The sequence below is a fragment of the Heterocephalus glaber genome, unplaced genomic scaffold (assembly GCF_053883595.1).
Source record: "Heterocephalus glaber isolate CG9 unplaced genomic scaffold, H.glaber_assembly_v1.0 deba00000071, whole genome shotgun sequence".
Lineage (NCBI taxonomy): Eukaryota > Metazoa > Chordata > Mammalia > Rodentia > Bathyergidae > Heterocephalus > Heterocephalus glaber.
The window spans coordinates 7774388-7799157 of NW_028258137.1; the positions used below are offsets into that span (position 1 = coordinate 7774388).

At 45.6% G+C, this 24770-nt stretch overlaps 1 protein-coding gene and 1 long non-coding RNA gene across 4 annotated transcripts in view; one reads left to right on the forward strand and one right to left on the reverse strand.

The window, feature by feature from the left end:
- LOC101698707 (uncharacterized) overlaps positions 1–10795 on the reverse strand; it is a 32155-nt gene extending 21360 nt beyond the window's left edge. For 2 of the 3 annotated variants that reach the window (XR_015448501.1, XR_015448502.1), the window contains exon 1: positions 4317–10795. This is a non-coding gene — a long non-coding RNA (uncharacterized LOC101698707). The remainder of the gene's footprint in view (positions 1–4316) is intronic. The other variant, XR_205164.4, reaches the window with a different exon arrangement.
- The window catches only part of Maf (MAF bZIP transcription factor), a 338122-nt gene that overhangs the window by 210529 nt on the left and 102823 nt on the right, over positions 1–24770 (forward strand). The window lies entirely within an intron of this gene.

Below are 24770 nucleotides of genomic sequence, written 5' to 3' on the forward strand. Positions count from 1 at the left end.
TTTCTCTTGGTTAACTATAAAAAAAGAGAAAAAACTTCACTGGAGGAGAGAAGAAGATAAACTGTCTACTATGCCAGACAGTGAGTGACATCACTTTGGACAGCCTTTTGAGTCCAAACAGAAATTTTCCCAAGATAGACATCCTTGAGCCCTTTACCTGGGTTGGAGAATCGAGGCTCAGGAAGAACAGGCTTCTCCAGGTGACACACAGAGCTGAGTGGCTGGCCTGGGCTCGTGGCACTAAGGTCCGGTCACAGAGCCTGGGCTCCTCCCATGGGACCAAGTAGCCTCTTGTTTTGATTTACTTTCAGGGGGAAATTTTCCCGTGATGTTTTGCTTCTCCCTTTGTGGAAGCTGGGCATCCACAGAGAGCTGAGCATGAGGTCCCCAAAACCTCCTTTAGGGTCCATTTTTCTTTCTCTTAGCATTCAAGAAAGCAGGTGTGGAAATGCATCCGGTGAAATTTGGCTGTCCCGGAAGTGGGCTACTGCCGACCAGCTCAGGAGCCCTCTGCTCCTCGCCGCTTACCTGATCTATAGAGGTCCTGACTGCAATCCCAAAAAGCAGCTCAGCCGAACACTTACTGTGTTCCAGGCACATTCTCTTCTTTCAAAAAAGAAACGGAAACGTAAAGTAATCATCTGAATTCTTTGACCAGCAAGGTGGGCTCTGTAGCTTGTTACACCCAGTGGAAAATGAGAATGTTGAGCCCTTATTCCAAAAAGCAGGTACTAAAATATACAGCCTTTTTTTTAATTGTCTAGGGACTCTTTCTCCAATGATCATGGCATTTTTTTAAATGTGTTATTTCAATCTAAATAAGGACAATTTAATATTTTGACTCATAGCGTCAGTTTGGCTATTCACCCTCATGTTGTTAAAAAATCACTTTTAAATGCACATATGAGAGAGCACTTAACTCATGAGATTCTGACAAAATTATACAATTCGTCTGCCATAGCTCTTTCAGGGATAGGCATGACATTTTCCCCAGGATAATGGAAAAGCTCTACCACACTAACTCTGCTGCTCCATACCCCTTCTTGCTACACACATGTGGTGCTGCTCCTTGGTCACTCCTGCCCCTTAGAACACTGCTGTCTTCCTTCTATGCCCATAGCAAGTCCTGGTCTGAATAGAAACCAACACACTGCTCTCAGCACTGCCGCAGCTCTGCTTACGCAGCTGTGGGCTTAACACACTTATCTATTTGCTTTGAGTTTCTCTGGATTCCTGGTGCTGTGTGCACACTAGACATCCCCGTTCATGGGACACTGAAAATGCTCTATATAAACAAGGCAGCAAAGATCAGTGATATGCACGCACACACACACACACACACACCCACACACACACTTTGTGTATCTCCTTTGCTCTTTCATGTGCTTCATGGTCTCATCAGACTCTACTTATGAAAAAAATGTGGAGGTAAAATCATCAAGAATTGCAAGACAGTGACAGCAGAGTGTTAAGCCACCCATACAATTCTCCATAGAACGCTCACTCATGAAGCCAGCCCTGTTGGTCAGTAGTTCCTAAACTCCTAGGCTATAAGAATGACCATGGCAACCAGCTAAAAACTTGAATTTCTAGCCATGCTATAGATCTCCTGAATAAGAATCTCTCACATGGAGGGGGTGGATGATTCTTTCTAATTCTATAGCTTTCCAGATAACCATTACAGCCCAGAAATCTGGGGAAAGCCAAAGTTTGACATGCTTCTGAGGTTGGCAAACCTAAACTGGACTCCTAGCCCTGTTGATCACTCAGCCAGGCAGCCTCGGGCTGAACCCCCTACTTTTCTTATTTCTAAAACAGTTGTGACGGTTAACACACCTTGAGCAGAGTCAGCGTGGGGAGACAATGAGTTCACATACACAGTTGTGGTGGCTACTGGTCATGTCCCCCCATCAGGTAAATGTACCCAACATACAGAGTTGGTGCTTCCCAGATGACAGGCCTCCTCCTCTGTCCCGTATGTTGACAATTTAACCGGCCCCAAAGATACCAGTTCCTCTCCATCTCAGATGTTCTCATATGCAGAAGTATCAGTCCTTACCTCCTTTAGTATCAGCACGTTGGAGATAAAATGAGACTTCTGGAGGCTGGGTGCAACTTCAAAGCTAGACCCCACTGGACCTGTTCCAGTCGCAGACAGGCAGACTGCATCTGTGTCTGCTCAGTTTTATTGCCTCCCCGGCCTGGCAGGTGGTGGCTGAGGTCTCCCAAGGCAAAGAAGGCAGTTCCCTCCTCAGTAGTTTCAACTGACTGCTGCCCTGAGACAAAGCCGACTGATCAATACCCAGGGAATCATTTGAGCAGCCAGGCTTGGAGAGCCAGCATCGTCAAGGAACTGGGTGCTCATCATCGTCAAGCATCCATAGGACTGACAGAAAGAGAACTGTCTCAGGTGGAGGAGAAATTTCCTTCAGAGTGTGTTAGATCTGAACACTACATGGCCGATCTTAATGCTTTTGGGGAGAATCAAAGCACAGGGGAAAAGAAATGACTATAATTATCTAGGGGGAGATTATTTTTTGCTAGAGACAGAGAAAAGTTCTTGAGTTTTTTAGCATTTTATATGAGTGATGACAGTAATAACAAATCTTTATGGAGATCTTATCACACATAAGGTGCTGCGATATACTCTGTCTACATGATCTCAGATCTTTATGACAGTCTGTATAGATCAGGCTATGCTTCACTAACAAACATCTCCTAACTATCAATAGCTTAAACAAACATGGGCCTAGTTTTTGCTCATGCTGCTCTCTGTCATGGCTCAGTTTTCACATCTTTCTCTCTCCAGGGCCTAGGCTGATGGAGAAGCTCCAATTTAAAGTTACTAGTTATTATGGGGAAGGGAGGGAATGCATGAAAATTTGCCTCCTGACTCTCAATGGCTTCCAGAAGGAAGCAACACTCCTCACCACTCTGATTTCTTGGATCAAGGCAAGTCACATAACTATCTCTGACTTTGGGGCAGGCAAAGGTATAATCTCACCATAAAGGACAGGCAGACTCCAGCGTATGTGACAATCCCTACTCATGGGCTTTTTATAGTAGTGGCAATATATGTAGTATATAATGCACTGTATGTAATAATAATGCACTTTTACTGCAGGTGAAACTGAGACTTACAAAGGTTATGAGATTTGTTCAACTTTACAAAAGCAAGTAAGGAGTCATCTTGGAATTTGAACATAGATGATCTACTCTCTATCTGTTAGGGCCAAACTCTACATGTACTCTTACTAAATTTCCAAAAGATATTCAGTACCATGAGTTTCTGCCCCACAGTAATTTTTTATAAAGGCTGAATCTCTCCCAGTTGAACGCACTTTGCATATTTTCCTTCTCTGAAGTTTGAACACCTTGACACTATTCCTAGGCTCAGGGAATCTTTGCTACCCCAAAATGACAGCTGATATACCGGGGGTGTTCTTAGAAACAATAAAGCAAACATTCATTTTCCTGAAGGAAAGTACAACAGAAACTTATATGGTTTTTATAGAGAAACAACAATAAAGAGACAGTCTCAAAATTAAACATTTGTTTGCCAAAATAGACACAATTAAAGCATTGACAGAGTAGATCAGGGTTTCCTTGACAAAAGAGCCGTTAAATCCAAACAAGTCAGAGTGTCTCATTCCAATGAGTTCTTAGTCTCAGTCCACACACAGTTTGGAAAAGCATCGCTGTAGTGCCACTAGTCGGATATGGTATATGTTAAATAATTGAAAGAACACGTACCTTGTTAAAAGTTTCATGGTTATAGGAAACTTCTCCCTACTGAGATAATTGTCCTCTGGGTATTACAGCATCATTTGGAAGATGAGGAAATAAAAACCTTTTGGTCCCAATCAATCCAGCCTAGATCAGCCAGCTTCCAGCCTATCCACAGACATGTGAATGAGCCCAGCTAAGACCAGGACATAGAGACCCCAAACAAACAACATCTGCAGGAGAATTGCAGAGCCTATAGTAGTTCTAACAGGAAAACTAGGGCTCCCAGTCACTGAGTGTAAAGCAGCTGTCACCCAGCAAGCATTCATGTCTTTAACTCATCCTTACTGAGCTCATCTCTGTCCCAGGCAGTCCAGAACTTTGGCCACATCTATCCCTGTATTCAAGGACTCCATTTGCTAGTAGGAAACCCAGCCATTAAACAAAAAAACACACACAGAAATGTGAAAATGCAGCTGATGAAAATACTACAAAGAATTTGTATAGCTGTGAAGATAGAATAGGGAATGTTACCTAATCGGGGGATGGGAAAAGAATAGAGCAGACTCTCCAGAGAAAAGGACACTTACATTGAGCTCACCAGTGTGTTAAGATGATTCATGGGAAGCCTTTAGAACAGCTCCAGTGCCTTGGGTTCATACAAAAGCAAAGCCAAATCCAACTTAATGTAAACAGGAGAATGAAATTAAAGCGTAACCAGTCAGAAACAATTAACCTCAGGCCATTAAACTCTAACTAGAGATGTGACCAATCAGAAAGCATTGGCTAACCTCTAACTAGGAACTTTCCTTCTTCACCAATCAAATATCTTCTTTGTCTCACCTCTGCAAACAACTTGTAAATATTTTCCCCCACGTCGCATCAGTGGAAAGCAGAATCGCTTGTGGTCTGGTGTTAAATCACTGAATGCTCACATCAACTCATTAAACTTTTAAAGTGTCTATGTTTATCTTTGAAAGAGTGTACACCCAGATGATTTTATAGGGTTATCTCTTTCATTCTACATATGCAAAGTTTTGGACTCTCAAGGCATCAACAAAGGAAGATACTACAAGTGTGCGACACCTGGTTAAGGATTTTCTTTGTAGGTAATCACTGCAAAATGACTACATTATACATGGAGATTCTCAAACATGATCCCTTAGACCTGTTTAATGTGGAACACAGCAAGTTTTCTAAATAATATATTTTTTGGAAACAGTATCCTCCATTTGGGACTCTGTGTGACATGTTTGATCTGTGTGCCTGGCTTCAAGTCCCCAAAAGATTCAAAAGCAAACACTAATCCTTCTCTGAACCCAGCTTTTCCTCTCAAGGTCCAGATTCCAGTGCATGGCATTGCCACCCACTCAGCCTGGCACCGGGCACCTGTGCACCTCCCTCTAGGCAGTCACCAAGAGCCAGAGATTGTGGCCAAGCAGTAACCCATCAGCCTCCTACTGTTGTCATCCAGGAGCCACATCTACAGTTCCATCCCTTGTCCCTCTTCTCTGTGTCACTGGTTTGTCCTCCTTGAGATCTGTTCCTCAAATAATTCTCCACATACCTGGATCTGTTCTCTAAAGTTCAAAGCTCACGCAGTGCTAGGGTGCTTCGATTTGCCAGGGGCTCCCTCCTCTGGGATGTAGAAACTTGCAATTAAAGGTGTAGGACCTCACAAGATCTCCTTTTACCACCTTCTCATCTCTATCGCTGGTCTTCTCCAGTGGCCTCCAAACCAATAGCCTGAACTATCCTTAACCTACTGACATTCTGCCTATTGATTGCACTCTTTAAACTCCCAGTGTTTATTCTTTCTCTTCCCTTGCTAAGATGAATTTCCATCTAATGAACCTCAGCACACTTTACAATCTGTTTCAAATCTCCTAATATGAACTCTTGCTCTAGTGACTCTGAGCAGAATTAACCATTCCTTCCTTTATGTTTCCATAAACTTTAGCAGCACCTGTCTCAGGTATGCTATAATTATGCTGATGTATCTGTCTCCTCCTTATCCTCAAAGGAGGGGCATCCCACACCCTGCCTCTGGATCATCTTTGGACTCCTAGTATTTGAGTCAGGAGCTTTATAGATGATTTTGGCCCTCTTCTTCCTTGCATATTCTCTCCTTTTTAAAGAAACTATGTAGGATGCTAATGGAAGTTGCAGGACAGCCTCTGAAGATGGAATCTGTTTGCAGGTGAACTGTAAAGTCCCTTGTGCAGGCTCACAGGATTAGTAGTTGGACAGCTAATCATAAAAGTAGTAGTACTGGGCCAGGGATTTAGCTCAGTGGTTCCAGCACCTGCCTCACAAGTGCAAGGTCCCTAATTTGATCCCCGGTACCAAAGAAAAAAAAAGTAGTAGGACTCATAAAGGCCAATGCATCCATATGTGACATACATTTGGTTTTAACTTAAAGTGTAAGTGCACAGTCCTCCACTGAACTCTTTGTCAAGACCAAGGCATCTGCTTGAGCAAGTGCCCACCCTGTGTGAGCCACACTCACAGTGCACCCTTTCAACTTGGAGTTGCACTTCTTTCAAAAAGAGCATGATGGCATTCAGTCTAGCAATCTATCCATGGCTTTCACTGTCTTCTACTGCCTTTGACAAATACTCCAAAGGTTCTGTCTAGCTTCGCTCCACTGCTTCAACCTACCCCATGCCCATTCATTCATTCAAAACTTTCCAAGTTTCCGTTTCATCTTGAGAAGACAATATGTGTTTCTAATAATGACTATGAAATAGTTATCCTGTGTTGTGCTAAGAACTTTCCACACTCCAGATTGCTGCATCAAACCCTTGACATGAGGGATCTCAGGGTAACCTGCCCATCGCCACCACAACGAAATCCTTTGATTTCACAGCAAGGGCAGTTTTCTCCCTCTGAAAAGAAGATAATTCCTATGTGACATTTATATGGATCAGTAAGAGCAATGTGTTAGTAAAACACCTAAGAAGTTGTAGTTACTAGACCTGACCCTTGGAATCATACATGCAAGCCAAAAACTAATACTTAATGGGCCACTTGCTAATTCAAAGCACTTATCTAAATATTTAATTGGATTAACTTATTTGATTCTTACAGTGACTTTGTGATGAGGTAAGCAATGCTAATGTTACCATTTTGAAGATGAGGAAACTGAGGCACAAAGTCACTGCTAGGAAGAGGCCAGTAAGTGAAGCTGGGATAATAAAGCCAGGGAGTTTAATTCCAGAGTCTACCGTGCTACTCAAAATCAACTGTAAATGTGGTTAGCAACCCTCATCTTACAGAACTCTGGAAAAGGCTAAGCAAAATTGCAATTATTTTTGGTCAAATGCTTGACACTCCATAGTTGCAGAATAGATGTCCTTGATGTCCCATTCTTTCCTTTCTTATGCACACTGTGGCTCTCCATGGGAACTTGGTTATTTAGCATTTATCTTATCTTTCTCAATTCCTTCATATTCTCCCTAAAATAAAAATCAAAACAATGTGGGCTGGTAACTTACTGAACACCTAACTTCACCTTGGAAGTTGAAAGACCACCAAATCTGTGTATGAGACAACCACAAAAAATCAATCTTCTGTGCAGACACAATTTCTCTTGAAAGGTGACACAGTCCTTTAAAAATAGCTATGGGCTCCATTGTGCAAAGATAGTGACAGAGATTGACAGCTTTTAGAGAGTGTAATGTTCCCAGGCAGCAAGCTAGCATGGGTCCCTCAGATAGAGATCAGTAATTCAATCTGGGGAAGAGTGCTAAATGTTAGAGGTGAAGCTGCTATGTTCTTATTACTAATCAAACTTCAACACCGTGCCTCGGCCTTCTGGAGCCCCTATAAGGGAAGAGTAAATTGTTAAGAGGTGCCAGCCCCAGTGCCTGGCTTCACAGACACTGCTCATCTCCAGCCATCGTGAGTCCAGCATCCTTCCTGGCTACAGCCAAAGGAGCGGCTGTGAGGCCTCTCGGTGGGTGAGCTGGTAGATGAAGACTAAGTGACCATCCAGCCAGGGACCTTCTACTCTTTTAAGGCAGGGACAAGAGGGATGGAAGCTGATCCTTGGTTGCAAACTTCTCTAGGCAACTTCTTCCCGGAGGTCAGCTCAAGGCAGAAGAAGCTTCTCAGGCTTTGGTGCTTATCTGAGCTACTGGTTCCTTTCCCTAGGGAACACAAAGATTTTGAAGGTGGTTCATGGACTTGGGCCTTCCCTTATCTGCTGTTGAGGGCAGTGGTCTGCTGGAATAGGATTACTAACCAGCTTTCTAGGAGTGGAGAGTCTTGATCTGTAGTGTTTGCCAATTTCCATGGTGTAAATATTCCCTCTGTGGCTGATTTTCAGCTACTGATATGACGTCACTGTCACTGGACAGAGTTAGGAAGCGATATCACCATAAGCTGCCCTGGCATGTGCAGCTCCAGCACTCTAGTCATTAAAGGGTAGCAGATGTTCTAAGTCATCCCTGTAGAGTCAGCTCTGCCCTTTTCTTCAGCTCTGACCTATATATTTCTTCTTTTCTCTGACCTATTCTTCAGCTCTGACCCTATCTGTAGGACCCACTCCTCCTGAGCAGGGGCCTTGCCTTTCCTCTTAGACTTGATGCAAACACCTAAAGCATTTTCAGAGTAAGCACAGGAGACAAAACGAGCCCAGCTTTGGTCTTCCACAGGTTGGTGCTGCTTGGTTCCAAGCGTTTGGCTCTAAACTAAAAGAATTAGATCAAAATGGTCCATTTCTCTCCCAGAAAAGTGAAAACATTTCCTCCGAGCCTGTTTATATGCACACATGATCTCACGCGATGCCTCATAGAAATCCTGACAGTGAGTCAGTACCTCATTTTGTGGATGAAGAAACAGATTCAGAGGAGCCTCTGGCAAGATGCCCTATAGCTCATGAGTGCTGGGGCTGCAATTGTAGATCACGTTTGTCTTGCTCTGAAGTTCATGGTTTTGTCCACTACCATGTCCCACATAATCCCAGAGGAGCCAGGACATTCCAGAAACTCCAGATGGGAGACACATAAAGCAGGAAGAGTTGAAGGCTTTCAAGAATACAAGGTGAACAATAGAAAAACATGACGGTCCTCATTGGAGCGCATCATAAACATGGGCACGATGTGGCTGATTCAGACAGAAGCAAGATGAGACCTGTCATCCATGTGCAGACAGTTGGGTCCTGAGGTAATGACCCAGAAGTTAGAGTCCAAAAGCCACCTCTACCCCTTCCCCAAACTACTCCCTGCTGGTTCTTCTGGTCCTGCCCTGAATAATGCCATCCCAGAACACTGACCAGGCCCAGTGATGCTCTCCCAAGAGTAGTGCCCCTTCAGTGTTGGACCATAGTGAGCTGGCATTCCACTGGCTTCTCCTCCATAGCTATGATGCATCCACTTTCCAGTTGTCCCACATGTGAAACAGTTGTGAATCTACCACCATCACTGTCGCCTGCCTCTGAAGGATCTCTCCTGAAGGCCAAAGTCCCCTTGAAGAATTAGAAGAGAACTGGTTACCTGGAGAAGGTGTGGTCCTTCTCTGCAGTGCTCATCCCAGGAGAAAGCAGGGGTTGATTTGGGGGATTAATTTTCTAGATTCTCCTTCTTGGCTTGGAGGACACCTGGGACAGGAACTGTGGCTGGTTTTGTCATCTGGCATGGTCCACCCCTTGGTATTTCATGGTAGTATTCACTTAATGAGGCTAAGTGGATGATCTGATCAATTTAGAGGACAATCTACTAAACTCTCCTCTCTTCTAGAAGATTCTTCAGCAAGAAGCGGTCTTCAAATGTCAAGGTCCTATCAGAGACACTTCTTGATGTGCCAGCATTTCCTGATAGGACACTACTAGCCAAAAGCTACTAGAATTCATTCACCATCCCTTCTGGGACTTCACATGAAGGTAGATCTGCTTGCCCTTTGGGGTGCAGCAGCAAGATGACCTGGCTTAGGGAAAACAGTGATAGCTTGGAAAAGCCTCTTGACTCTCCATTTCTGGGGCAGGGTGGGGGAGAATGATAGATAGAGGGAGAAGGACTGGAGCCCTGAGGCATGTGACAGTCACAGACTCATACTGGGCTCTGCAGGTGTCTAAATCCCTCCCTCTTCCTGCTTACAGGGACTCGCTGGAGGTTCGGGCCCAGCTCCTCTCCTGCTTCTGTTCTCCCTTACCCGGACCTCTCTGAAACATGCGCACTTTATACTGAGGCCGAGGTTCCTTCCAGCACTCTAAATCCATGCTCTTCTTGGCAGCAGGAGGTAGCCTGGACTGAAGCCCACCACGGCACAAACTGTTCCTGCCAGGAAAATCCCCTCACATCTGAGGAACCCGAGCTCATCCTTCCTGCAGCAGCCAGACCCGTGACCACCTTTGGCCCACTTAAAACTTGGATGCCCTAGAAATGGGCTGCAGAGCAAGAATCTGAGCAAAACCCAATGGTAGTTGTGGCCTTTCTAGTTGGACAGATATTCAGGTTTCATGACAAAGCCAATGCACTTGGCCATGGTAGGCTGTGCCACTCTGTGTGCAGCCTCCTTCTACATTATCTCTCACCCTCACAGGAAGATGGAGCAGCTTGTCTGCATTTCATGAGCAGCAGTGGTGTGGACTCCACACTCCTCCAAGCTGGTCTTGGCCAGGATCACTGCAGTCAGGGGGATCACATAGCTCTGCCAGGCTGCCTTCTCCCAAACGCATGTCATCAAAATTAAAAATAAGCTCAGCTGGGGGATCAGGGAGCAGCAAGGGATCAAAGGTCCAGGTGCCTGTCCTGTGCTCATCACTTAGAGCCAGGCTGATGTGCTTGGGACAAGGGCCTTTGAGGACATGGGCTGATGCTGGCAACTGTCACTGAGCAGCTGAAGTGGGCAGTGCCTCTATCTCCTCCAGAAGCCCCCTCTGTGACCCCTTTGGAAAGCCAGCAACTTCCTGTTAGGAAGAAGCTCCTGCCCTTGCATCCACTTCCTCTGCAGACCAGGGGTGGCATGGAAGGAAGCTGTGCCCCATGCTGCCTCGAGTCCCTGCCATATGCCTGCCAGGTGCTACTGGTGGCAAGGTGACCCTGTCCACCAATTGGCCATTTGGGTACCTTCGTATGGTACCCAGAAGCCATGCTGGTTGGTCTGTACTTGGACCGAGTGTTCTGCTCTGTGGCCTCAGTTCTGAGTAACCCTCATCTGAGACCAGCAGAGCCTGGAAAAGGGGACCACCCATCCTTCCTTGTGCATTGGAACCCACGCCATCTCTAGTCCCAGACACAGGCAAGAGGGAGTACTGAGAGCTCCCCCTGCACTGCCATGCTTGGCAACTGGGAGAGCAGTCCGGCTCATCCCTGGCTTATCCAGCTGCCATTCCCTGAGCAGTCGCCCCTGTGGCACCTGCCCTGGCCAGCTGCTGGGAATTTGGAGGTGAGGAAGACAGATATGGCTTCCACTCTCATGGAGCTCAGAGGCAGACTGATATGCATTAGGAAAATAGTCACACCAGTACCTGGAAACCCTTCCAGATGCCATATGTGATGAAGGATTGACTCTGTGCAGCCTTGGGGGGACACCCCATCAGCAACAGGAGACATCGAGCCCAGCAAACTTCTGGGGCCCCATGAAAACATTTTGCTTCAACTTCTTTTAAACTTAGAGTAAAATTTAAATGATAATGTAGTCAATAATGAACCCCAGGGGGATTATATTTGCCTTTGCACCAATGTCAGAAATAATTTTTGGAATGAAGGGAGACACTCACAAGTGCAAGAGCGTCAAGGGCCCAAGAATTCTGCAGTGCGGCCTTGGACACAGGCACCATTAGGATGTCTGTGAGGACAAATGGATTTACAGACATTACGGAGGTGCGGAGGTGCGGGAAAGCTTCGCTACAAAAGCAGTAATTAAGCCGAGAGCTGAGAGAAAGGGGGAGTTAGCAGCAGGGAGATAGAGGAGGTCCAGACAGCAGACTTAGCTGTGGAAGGGCCCTGGGGGTAAGGAAAAAGAGCAGGTCTGGAGAACTCAAAAATGCTGCTGAGAAAAATGGTATGCGGTGTGAGCCAGGCTGCCAAAGTAGGCTGTTGTCTTGGTATTTGACGCCAGAGCTATGAAAACCCAAGAGTGCTTGACGCCAGATGGTTGGGGTGGTGCCAGCAGTTAAGGACTTATTCTAAAAATTGCCATGGCCATGAAGAGATTGGATTACAGGACACCAAGGTGGAAGCAGGGTGAGCCATTAAGAGTCTACAGCAAAGGTCCAAGCAAGAGGTGGTGGTGATGGGGCTGGAAAGAGGAGCAAACTTGGGAGATGCCTAAAAGATCCAAAGCATAGGATTGGACGTATCTGTTGGTGGAGGGCAATCAATGAAGTACCAGGTTTGGGGATTAGAAGTTGGTCTGCAGGAATGGAAGTTATATTAATACTGCCTCCCACCAGAACCTCAGCTTGGAATCTGGTCCCTGAGCCATCTTAATGAACAATCTTTGAGTGATCGGAGAAGCAAGAAAGTACACAAGGCAGGGACAGAGGAACATCTCAGAGAAGACATCAAGGCGGGTATCGGTGTGGTTGAAGCTGCAGAAGAGAGAGGTATGGGAGGGAGGCAGGGAAAGAGCCTCAAACATCCTTGATGTCAAGCTAGGAAGGTTCTAGAGGAGACTTAGTGGAAGATTCAGGCCCAGAAAGGCTGCCACATTGACTTCAGCCAAACCAGGCACCCACAAGGGCTCTATCTAGATAACAGAAAGGATGATTGGGATGCCTAAGGATTTCCTGCTCTGTGGTTAAAACTGAGTGTTTGCAAGAACTGAGCTTTGGAGAGACATGTTGCAATTCTGTGAATGTATGAGCGTGTGCAAGTGTGCGTGCATCTGTAAGGTGTCGGTGTGCATGTGTGTGAAAGTGTAAGTGTGTAAAGATGTGACTCTGAGGGAAGACAAAGGAGAATGTAGAGAATCTACATGGAGAATCTAGAAATGCTAGTTGTGGAAGAGAAGGTGAAGGAGCTTCTGTCTGGCTGCTCAGTGTCCCTATTTTGGAGTTCACATGAATTTGTTTCAGAAAGAGCTACCTCCCTCAGGGAACAGTGACAGAGTGATGGCACTACTCGGGGCCTCTGTGCTTGCCATCCCCACTCACTACATGCGGCCACGCTGCTGGTGCAAGCCAGGATGGATGGCTCTCCCTGCAGAATATGGAAGTTAACCATGGACCACACTGGGACGATTTCTCTTTCCCACCATATTCCAACCATTTCCTCTTGGGTGCTAGGAACAACTGTACAAATCATAGCTGAGTTCCTACTGGGTGCCTTTCTGCTTTCACTACCAAGACCAGAGCATAGGACTAACTCTACAGTGAGGGGGCTGAGGCTCACGGAAACCAGACAGGACTCAGACATGTGTCCTCCAACCCCAGGTCCCAAGTTCCATCCCTAAGCTCAGTGTCACAATTCTACAGCCATGGGACTTTGGAGCCCTCCCTCTTCAACTGTGAGAGGCCCTCATGGGACTCCACTGGGCTCTCCCTGACTCGCTGGATGAGTCTCCATTTTAAATTTGAAAGCTTCTTAGACTTCAAGGGGCTGAGGCCAGAGGGAAGCAGAGGGTTGGACATGTCTTCTCTTACTGTCCTTTTCCTGACCCACCTTGGGGGAAACCCAGACCCCAAGCTAGCTCTGCCTTCACCGGGATCTCTGCCTCCTCAAGCTGTGAACTCAACTCCCCATCCACCAACACCAGCCACAGACCTGATACTATTTTAAGAATGTGGGATGCGTTTTCCAGGAGGGAACATTGTGAAACACCGGGCAGTCAGATCCAAGCTCTGCCAAGATTTGCAAGAGTTTCAATAGGGATCTTTCCGGAAGACAGACTCTGCATGAACTGTCTTAAAGCAAAGAAGATTTTAGTGCTGTCGAAATAGTTGCGGGGTGGGGGGAATCTTATCAAGAAAGAAGAAATCTTTTATATTTGAGCCAACTTTGGTTTTAAAATGTTGCAAAACAACTTCTGACAGTTTCCCCAACAGGCTGATATTTTTTCCTGTTCTTTCTCCACAGATCTGTCAGTTCTTAGGTTTAATCTCCCACGTTTTTCCCCTCCCAATCTGACAGTCTCTCTGGATTTCTTATTCACATGATTCATTTTGTAGGGTTTTGCCTTTTCTTCTATGAGTGTGTTTACTAGAAGAAGTAAATTCCTGTTAGTTTGGGGACAGATTTCTCCTTTCCACGGCTCTGTGAACTAGGATAGGATAGAAATCCCACTCACAGTGAGCCCTGTGGACGGTGTTCCCTGAACACATGGTCATAACAAGCTGTGTGGCCATTTTCGCTCCCCAACACCAATCCCTTTTGCTCCTATAAAGAGAAGGGAATTACTGGACACCTGTAATTCCTCTTCCTCCCAAATCTGACTTTCTAGCTCTATGTCTTCCTGTTTACTTTAGTGGTTTCCATTTTTTTCAAAACCCCATTTCCTATCCCCTTTGATGGAAAGGGTCCCTGACTCACTCCTGCCCCTTCTCAGGCCTTGGCCAAAATGTGCAGTGCTGAGCATGGTCTGTCACTAGCGTAGGCAGTGGCAAGATCCACCATGTTCTGGGACCAGGGCTCCTTCCTCCTTGCTCCCAGCACTTCCTGCATCACTTTGCCCTTGCACACTTAACCTCCCATGAAATGCGCTGGTTTTGCATCTTGATCCCACTGTTCCGGCCTTCATGAAGGCCAAGGCATCCTGGTCAGTATGCAGGGCTCCCCAGCAAAGTTCTTGTGGCTGGAAAACACTCAAGGATGGTCATGCTGTTAAGAAATGACCATTCACATCCACGAGGTTCTAAATGAGAGTTGGGGGCTGACTTCTGGGGACCCCAGGAGTTAGGACCATCATTTGAAAGATTTAGGTTTAAATCCTGGTTCTGTCGCAGCCTGACCACGGAAACTTGGCCATGCTCCTTATGCTCCCAGAACCTCAGCTGCCCTCTGGAAGGCAGAGTCAGAAGAGGTCACCACACAGGGCTCCAGGCAGGGCCTGACACTGACAGGGACCATAACGATGATCCCTGCCCTGCCAGCACGTCTCACTTCTCATTCCAAGGGTTCAGGACCACATTGTGTAATAAACCTTGTGACACTGGGTGCATGGTTGACCATACTACACACAGTCTCATAGATTTAAAACACTTGGAAATTAGTCCTAAAGAGTGTGGCGTTTGCATATTTTATTAATTCCATTCCATTTTTTTATGATCCTGGAATCATAGATACCTGATATTCATTCATTCCACTCTTCTTGCTCTCTCTCTCTCTCTCTCTCTCTCTCTCTCTCTCTCTCTCTCTGTCTCTCTCTCTCTGTCTCTCTCTCTGTAGTTATAGGATAAGGATTCTAAATTTTGAATTATGCTAATGATATGTATATAACATGTAGCTACTCCACATTCCAGGCATGGCATCTTTTTACCGCTTTCCCATCAGATTTACTAAGAATCTTAACAGTTTCTACATGGGCACTCTTGGCCTCGGTCAATGTCTAGTGGTCACAGCTGGATGGAGGGGTAAACACTCTAGATAAACATCTACAACACACAGAAGAATTCTCTGGCTCCATATGTCAGCATTCCAAAGCTCAAGGAGCCTGCCCTACTGGCATAGTTGAAAACCAGGTGCCTGGCTTCTAACTGCCACCATCTTTATTAGCAAAGTGACTTTGGGCATTTTGGGTTACTCATTTTTTAATATCTGCAAAGGATATATACTACCTAGCTGACAAGGTTGTTGTTTTTGAAGTGATATTTAGCATAACCCTACCACACAGTGCTCTGCATGTAGCAGCTATTATTTCATGGAGTTCAATGCAATCTTAGGGCTTAGGAGATCCAGAATTCACCCAAGTCTTGTAGTGGATGCAGAGCAGAGTTGAGGAATCCACCTGTTCCCCCCAAGATTTACCTCTACGCCCCCATGCCCCTTTTCCCCAGCTATGCTACCATGGAACTGCAGTGGCCTAGAATAGCCCTGGTAATTCCAGAAGAGGCAGAATACATTTCCCTTGCTGAGCAGTCCTGCAGTGACAAAAGCAGGTAACAAGAGTCTCAGCGTGACGCGAGTCTTGCCCAGTGTTTGGCCCTGAGCCCTCCTGGAGCGAAGAGGGTGACTTAATTCTGAGTCAAGGGTGTGGCTGCCTCAGCCCTTTGGCAGGACATTTTGTGATTCGGTCATTTTCCCAGGTCCCTCAAGCAGGTGCCACCTTCCCTAAGCGCAAGCCTGAGTGAGTCTCCGGCTGCCCAGAGGTTTGAACAGAAACTTCCCGGGCATCTCAGTCCCGGAGGCAGGAAGCAGCGCCAGAGGAGGGCTCGTGTTCCCTCAGTGGTGACATTTCCACACTGGACAGTGTCCCGGCGAGCTGCCTCAGGACGTGAAGACAGGGCAGTTGGCATGGCCAACTTCATGGCCCTCACGCGCTTCTCCCCTCTAGGGTAACAGAATGCAGAAGGCTGCACCCCAAGGAAGCCCGTCTATGACAGAGCCACCCGGCCTCCAGGCCACATTAGGAGGTGACAAGTACGTGCTCACGCTGCTGTCCAGCAGCCCGACACTTGTCACTGTGTCCCTGGCATGTCACTTCAGCTGTACCTCGCCCGCGGAGCATGGATATTTTGTTGCTAAGGCTGGAGCCCCATTCCCCCTCTCACCTCAGAGATGTGTAGCTTTAGAGGCTGATTGAAAAAAAAAAGGATTCTATCTTTCCAAGTTTCCCTGAACCCGCAATTCCAGGGTTCAGGGCTTCAGAGTTGCCAGGAATCTATGCCTCTGAAATTCAGATACTCCATGATCCTTATGCATGGGGATGTGGAGTTTTGAAGCCACACCTATGCCACTTCCTACTTCATAGGGCTTCAAAACCAAAGCGACAAGCCACAACAGCAAAACTCTCTCTCACAGGCCGGACAAGGACACAGAGAGCCACAGAGCACTGTCTGAGTACTGTGCCCCCTTACAAACCCTGTGTGTTGTTAGGTGAGGCAGCGAGCCTAAGTCCCGCCCCCTTTTTGTATTTTGCAGACAAATAACTCTGTCTCTATGAAGATCAAGTGCGCATACTGATCACATGAACACAGTGAACACGTGACAGAGGTTAGATGTCACCCGTTGGTGGAGTGGCAGCCCGTTATGGGGTCTAGGGGTGAGAGGCCAGGGGGTCAGGGTGCTGGGTGCTGGGTGCTGGGTGTTGGGGTAGGGTGTTGACAGACTGAGAGTCCACAAATTCAACTTCACTGAGTCTGGGCAGTGAGTCGTTCCAGCCTGAGCATTTACTAAATGCCCGAAAGATACAGGGGCTTGTTGTCATCTGCTCCTCTGAGGATGAGTTGAAATAGCTGGCCTGACATTCAGGGTCCAGCTAAGACTCAGCAGAGCACAGCATCAGGATCATCAGAACTGCCTGAAAGAGCAGTCGTGTCTGGGTGGGGGGCATGCTCATCCGAGAGACCCACCCTGGTCCTGCAGCCTTCTTAATGAATAACACTGGCACCGGACCCTTGCGGCACTTTGATTCCTGTCGTTGAGGTTTAGCCAGATATTATAGGGACCCTCGGAATTCTTCAAAGAGTCATTCTCACTTACCTTTTTTCCTTGTTTCCCCTTCAGGTTCAACCCCTTTTATCACACTAAAGTGCCAATCAATATTGTGAGATAGATGTTACATCTTAGCTTTTTATAACATTGCTTGTCCCAGAAGGGACACTGTATCTTTAAGGAAATGGACCCCGTCTCCTGCTTCTGAAGGATTAAAACCCTTTAAAGAGACAGAAGAGGCTGTAAACCCCGATCATATTCTTATTCTCTCTTCATTATCCTGTCCACTATCTATCCCTGCTGAGTAAATCTGGTTGTGTGTTTCTCCAAAGTGGTCATAAGAAGAAATTTATTTACTCCTCTTTGCACTGGAGGGGCATTACTGAGCTTCAAGGCTCTCCAAAGTAATAAAGATTTTGCAGTGTGTGCAAAAGGAGCAGAAATTCAGAACTTCTTTCCCCCTCTGAGGTCGTTTGGCCATTCGAAGGGGGAGTCACTTCTCATTTTCTGACAGGGTTTATTTCCGTAAGATTTTCCAATTAGCAGGAAAAGGTCACACTAATGTTGGTGCAGGGTAGAGGAAGAGGATCCAGCTATGCAAATAGACACATCCCTGAAAGGACAATATTAAAAAAATAATGGAGTGGATTCCTTCATTTCCTAATTTAAAAACAACCTAGATACGTACATATTCGATGCATATATCCCTCTTTCTGCCAGGCTGTGTTTGATCTGCTGTTTGTGCCTGGGACAAAGGAAGCCAAGCTCCCAGCGTGACCCTGCATGCAGGACAGTCGGTGACTTGGTTACTTAATACAGGAGTTAAGAGGGGACCCGAGCTCCTGGCCTGGGAGGCAAGGCCAGAGAACCGGAATCCAGCTGCCAGCGCAACCTCTGGATGTTGATGATGGCCCGACAGTCCCCAGGCCAGCCCCGAAGCCCGCCAGCATCTCATTTTGAAACCTTCTCCAGCCTCTCTCTGACGCTTCCCCTGCTGCTCTTGTTTCCTGCTTGGTGCACTTCAAGCACAAGAACTTTTCTTGCTAATAGGGAGGGCTGGGAGCCAGGTCAGGGAAGCTGTACTCCGGCAGTTCCGAGGACAAATGTCACCGATGCCCATTAAGAGGGATCTGGGGACAGCTTCACTTTGGGTTTGGTGCCAGAGATGCTCCTTGTCTCACTAACGTGCCACACAAATGTTAGGATCCAGATTCCGGGGTTGATGTGTGTGCCCATGTCTGCTGCCCGTGACCTCAGCCAGAGGACCAGGTGAGGAGCCAGCTGGGAGACAGAGCCCTGAGAAGAAGAGGTTCTTGGCTCTGCAGCCCATCACACTCACTCGCTTCTGCATACCCATATGTGTGTTGGTGCAGCTGCAGCCAAAAGGGAAGGTTCCGTTCGGCCAACAAAGCTGCCTCTTTCACAAGGAAGTCCCATGGTGGGCAGGGATTGCAGCAAATGTGACAGCCTGGCCAGGTCACATGCAACATTTGTCCCATGCCTTCTAGGTGGCAGGTCCTCTGCCAAGTGCTGAGAGAAGGGCTTGCACAAGGTCACCCACTGCTACCTGGCTGAGAGTGGATTCGGATCCAGTGTAACTGTCCGTGATGATGCCACTGGGTCACATGTGCAGTGAGTCTGACTTAATGTGTGAGCTTTAAAAAGGGAAAGAAGGAAGGAAGGAAGGAAGGAAGGAAGGAAGGGTAAGCTAGCAGGTGGGATGATTTGGGCAACAGGTTACATTTTATCAAATTCTGCAAGTATCACTTGCCATTTGTCCCTAGGATGTAAGGGGAAAAATGATGCAGAAGGATGGTATTTGATTATTTGAAAATTGGAAACCTAGCCTGGCATGGCGGCACACACCTATAACCTTAGAGCTCCGGGAGACTGAGGCCGGAAGATTACAAGCCCAGCCCGGGCAACTTAGCAACTTGGTGAAACCCTGTCCCAAAATTTAAAAATTAAATAAAGTACTGAGGTTGAAGGCCAGCACGAAGGGTCTGGGTTCAAACCCCAGTGCTACAAAGTAAAAAAAACTGAAATGTGCCAACAGATCTCAAACTATGTTTCTGCCAAGTGACCACTATTCACACTCTGTCCCTTATAAGTACACCATGTGACACTGACTATGGGTGACACCGACTATGGGTGATACCACACAGGTGACCCAAGAAGACATACATTCTCTGGCATCATTTAGAGCCATGGCAACATTTATTTTTGCCTTGAAGAATAAGACAGAAATGGTCCACCTTCAGCTTAAAAACCCTCTCCCTCCTTGCAGTTGAAGACTAATGCTTCAGAAGGCATTATTGGAAATTTCTACATGAAAGAGAAAGGCTTTTTATTTTGCTTTGCCATTAAACAATGAGTGACCCATTTTTTTCTGTTGTCAGAATGTCGTTTTTTTTTATTGTTTAGCAAGTATTCATCATAGTAGCCAATCCCTGGCCCTGTTTTTCCTTAGAACAAATTAAGGTGGGAAAGAGAATTACAAAGAATGAGCCCCAAGCCAGAGAAGCCTGAGGAATGGGCTGTTGATTTATGTTTCAGATTCCATCAAAACAAAATTAAATTTTCCAAAGTCAAAATCATTATTTCAGCTTTATCTAGAAGAAATTATTAAAGCTAATCAAAGCAAACAAGTTTACAGTAATTATAGTACCCATATACCAAAGCAACTTAATGCTCCCAAATATGCAGCTGGTAAATAAAACATGATATATACTTAAAAAGAATACTGGATAGCCATTAGAAAGCTTGTTGAAGCAATATTTAAATGATATCTTGTACTGTTCTCCCTCTCTCTTTCTCTTATCATATCTCTATTATAACAAATTCTTTTTTTTTTTGGTACCGGGGATCGAACTCTGGTCCTTGAGCTTGTGTAGCAGGCAGTGAAACCACTGAGCTAAATCCCCGGCCCTCTATTATAACAAATTCTTACTCACCTCCCCCCCACTGCCACATATTAGGACAAAGTTAGATGGAAAGGGAAGAGTTACACAAAAGTGATTTTGATCAAAGAGATATTAGGTGAACAGATATCAACTGGAAGTATAATGGTCAAGCATTTGGGAAACACATGATATTATAATAAGATAAAGTAATATATAAATGTAATGAGAAAAATTATAACAATCACTCAGCAGCTTGGCCAGTACCAGCTACAGGTAAAAATAATAATAATGGTCAGTGTGTGTTTATTGAACTCTTTCTACATGCTGTGTTTGATTCTAAATAATTTCAAAGTGAGCCAATTAAACTGGGATAGTCCTATCGATATGCCTTTTATAAAGCTAAGTAAACCGTGCACATGGATGTAAAATAACTTACCTGTGCTCACACCACTGTCTGGGAGTGGTAGAGACTATTTCATTTCAATCATAGTCTTCACAAAAGAACAGATTTTTTTTCTAAAAATTATTTTTCAGAGTTAAGATGAGGCTCTCCCTCTCAAAATGTGGCAAAATTTCAAATTCTGTCCTTATATCCTTAATGGCAATCCTTAACTTTAGCAGGAACATGAGAAGCACATGTTAAAAATGCAAAATCCCGAGCCCTGGACCAGACATATTTCATGCAAATAAACAGGGGGAGGTGGAACCACAAGTCAGTGCTTTAATAAGTTCCCTGCATGACTCCAAAGTAGTCAACTGTGATTTGGGGACCACTATGCAGCAATGAGAGTCATCAGGGATGCTTATTACATGGAACATCCCAAGGCTTCCTCTGGAGAATTGGCTCAGTGGATCGGGGATGAGACTCAGAACCTCTATCTTAACTCAAGTCACCCCATGTTGTGGGTGGTCTGGGGCTATTCTGATGTATGTGGCTCTTAACAGCGCCCTCTTCCAAGTTTGGACAATGGGTTTATGCTTAATCAGGATCTCATGAGATTGGTATGGACAGGAAGTTTGAGAGGAGGCACAGCTTTGCAGAACATCAGTGACTTGGGTCTAATCTCCTTCAGTCACTTACTAGCCATACAGCTTGGGCAAGTTACTTAACTTCACTAGGCATCAGTTTTCTCACCTGCAAACTAGAGATAAGGATTCCTGACTCCTGGACTATTGGGAGATGTAACAGCACATTGCATCCCTCCTGACGAAGCAGTGAGCTTAGGAGGCATTCAGCAAACACCAGCTCCCACCTCACAGAGAGTACTGGAATTCCTTGAATCAGCCTAGGAAGCTGGTTAAGGTCATGAGCAGCATTCTGTTGAATGTGGACACCTCTGTAGTGAGCAAATAGGAAAATTTCTCAGTTTTCCAAGATGCACAGACGTAAGCATCAGGTTGATTTCACCTAGGAAGTATAGTTTTGCAGTTTTGCTTTTAACTGTTAGAGCCTCATCCTGATGTCATCTTCCATATCACCATACCAAACTATCAAGAAAAAAAAAGGAGAACTGGGGAAGATGAGGGTAGGAAAACCCGGTCAATAAACCGGTTACCAACTTTTAGACCTGTTGCCAAAGACAAGCAAACCTGACAGCTTGTTTGTTGCAGGAAGAATTCTAATAAATAATCCAAAGAGAGACATAATCCAGATGACAGTTTAAAGATTATTGATCAAAAGTCAGGAGTTCGCTAATATAAATGGCCTTTACCACAAAATTTGCATTCACAATATTACACCCAGCAGCTCTCTAAGCCAAGAAAAGTATTGATGAAGCTGACACAAAGAATGATACAGACCAGGCAATCTGTTTTCAAGCAAGATGAAAAAAGTATTTCCTCTGGTGATTACAGTGTGGGGTGTGTACTTTTCTGACAGCTCTACAGAACACTTCAAGGGTTATTGGCACATGTATGGCTTCGACAGTGTGACACAATCATCCAGTTGCAAAAATGCCTGTTCCATCCCTTGTGAAGAGGCCATTGACAGCCTGGATGATGGAGTCAGGTGCTAACACAGGAGTCTTTAAAGTGCTGTCTGTTGCATGCTGTGAGCCACCCATGGAAAGCAGCAAGGGTGGGCGGAACTGGAAAAAACAGGGAGAGGGGTGCTATTTGGTTTTACATTTTTAGGGGCAAGGCTGATTTAGACCCCACCATCTTAAATTGTTGGTACTGTGATACATTTCTTTGATGGGCAAAGTGATGTCACTTAGAAGCATCCGAATGCCATCTCCAGTCCTGTACCACATCCATTTTCTCTGACAAACCTTAAACTTGTTTTGCCTCCAACACAGTTTTCAATGAGCTGAGATGACTGAGTATCAAGAGGATTTTTTTCTGTAAGTGCCTCCTCATATTGCCAGCACTGATGAGGAACTACTCAAGGGACATTTGCATATGTATGGAGAGCAAGCTAATTATAATAATAAGGACTTTGGCCTAGGAACTCCATGAACTCTTAAGGGGTTTGCATGCTGACTGGATCACTGACTGACTTTGTGATTGGAGTAGCTTCTTTAACTTTTTCTAAGTCTTGGTTTTTACTTCTATGTTTTGGGTTGATAGCAATGCTTGCCTTATAGAGCTCTAGTAGGCTTCAACTAGGCCAGATGGGTTGCACTGTAGCTATAGCACTGTTAGCAGTCAGGGAATGTGAATTCTGTTATATTATGATCCTTGTGACAGTAATGATGACAGCGATGGTGAGGATGGTGGTGGAGATGGTGATGATCAAGATGTTGATGTTGATGGTGATCATGATGGTGACTTGCTGAGGAAATTCAGAGCCACCTCCTTGAGTCTTTATAAAAGCTGATTAGGCTTAGAAAGTTTTGGAGAAGTATTTGAAAGTGAGAGAACCAAGATTTAAGCCCTTTTCAACTGCTCTTTTCCTATTTCCTTAATTACGAAACACTGAAGAATTCACCAGCATGTGTACCTCAAAGGCACCCCAAGATCAAAGAGGCCTCTCTCTTAGCCAGGGCATTTGCAGGGCATGTTCAGCATGAGGGAAAGTAGGGCCAGCTGTGTGTGGGCCAGGGCCTCCCAGCCACAGAGGGGCAGATCAGGACCCGGGGGACCACTGTTGCCTGGGTACCCTTGGGTAAGTCTTTTCACTTCCCTCAGCCTCACTGTTACATCTGCAACACCTAAATCTAGTTATGATTCCCTCACAGCATTTGGTAGACTATCAGAGAAAGCTGTGGAAGTTATCTGTAACCAGTGTGGAGATACTTAACGGAAGACAGCCACAAGCTTTGTTGTTGAAGTAGCTGTTCTTAGTAGTGGGGTAGTAGTAGTAGCAGTAGTAGTAGTAATAGTAGTAGCAGTTGTTTAGAGATCACATGACATTCAGTTGTCTACTATATACAGAAACAGCATCCCTATTATGTTTCTTCTGTCGCATCTAATCCATTGGCAAGTTCATTCCTTTGCTCTCTAAGCTATGTCTCAAGAGTGCTGCTGATCTCCAGGTCACCCATCAGCACCAGGTTGAAATGACCATCCCTGACTAGATCACCACCATGACCTCCTAAGCAATCCCCCTACTTCCACTCCTTCCCGCTCCTCCCAATCCATTCTCTACACAATAGCCAGAGTGACATTTTTAAAATGGTAATAAAACTCTATCATTCCTCTCCTTAAAACCTTCAAGAACCACCCTAATAATAGTAGTTAATTACCAGGGTTGTCCTCTAAAGGGCTTAACTATCAACACTGCTCAGGATGGGGGAAGCCTGATTCCCAGCAGCTGCCAATTTCCTTGGTGTAAATACTCTGTCACTGCTGGTTCCCAGCCAAGCTATCATTGTGATGTGATGTGAGAAAAAAGATGTGCACATCAGCTCTTAGGAGCTCCTTCCACTTTCCTCTGTCTCCAGATCCTGTCTCCATCCTTCCCAGCTTCCATTCCCCAAAGCCAGCTATGCCCTCTTTTTTAACTGTTGAGCTCTGGTTCTCAATGGAGGGTGAGGGACGAGAGGGCTAACCTGCAGCTCAGGGAATGCCCCCAGGCATTTCTGGATGTCACACCTCAGAAGGGGGCTGGTGAGCTGCTGGCATCGAGATCTTGAGGCCAGGGATGCTGCTTAGTACCTGTCATGCACAAGACAGCTCCCCTCCCACCAGCAAAGCCTTATCTGGTCTCAAATGCCAATATTGTTAAGGTTGAGAAATTTTACTGTGAACTGTTTCTTCTCCCTGCTAAGAATGCAAATTCCAGACAGGTATAACCTGGATTACTTTGTTCTCTGCTACATTTCCAGCAGCAGATAGAGCACCTGGTACACAATAGATGGTTTAAAAGTAGAAGTGAAATGACTAAATAAAACAGTGCTGCTGATAATAACCATAATGGTGATGATAATAATAATAATAATACCACATACATCCTTCTAAAGAGTCACATCTAAGCTTTCAAGGCATGACAGTGAGGGAAATGTGCTACTCATCTATTCTCAGCTCAACCTTCTTTTGGGAGCAAAGACAAGAGAAGAAGGGGCAGGCACTTGATAAAATCACCTCCTCCTCCATCCCTGACCTCCTGGAGCAGCCGTCCACTAAGTGTTGCACTTGGCCAGAGCTCTCCATAGTAATTTGGTTA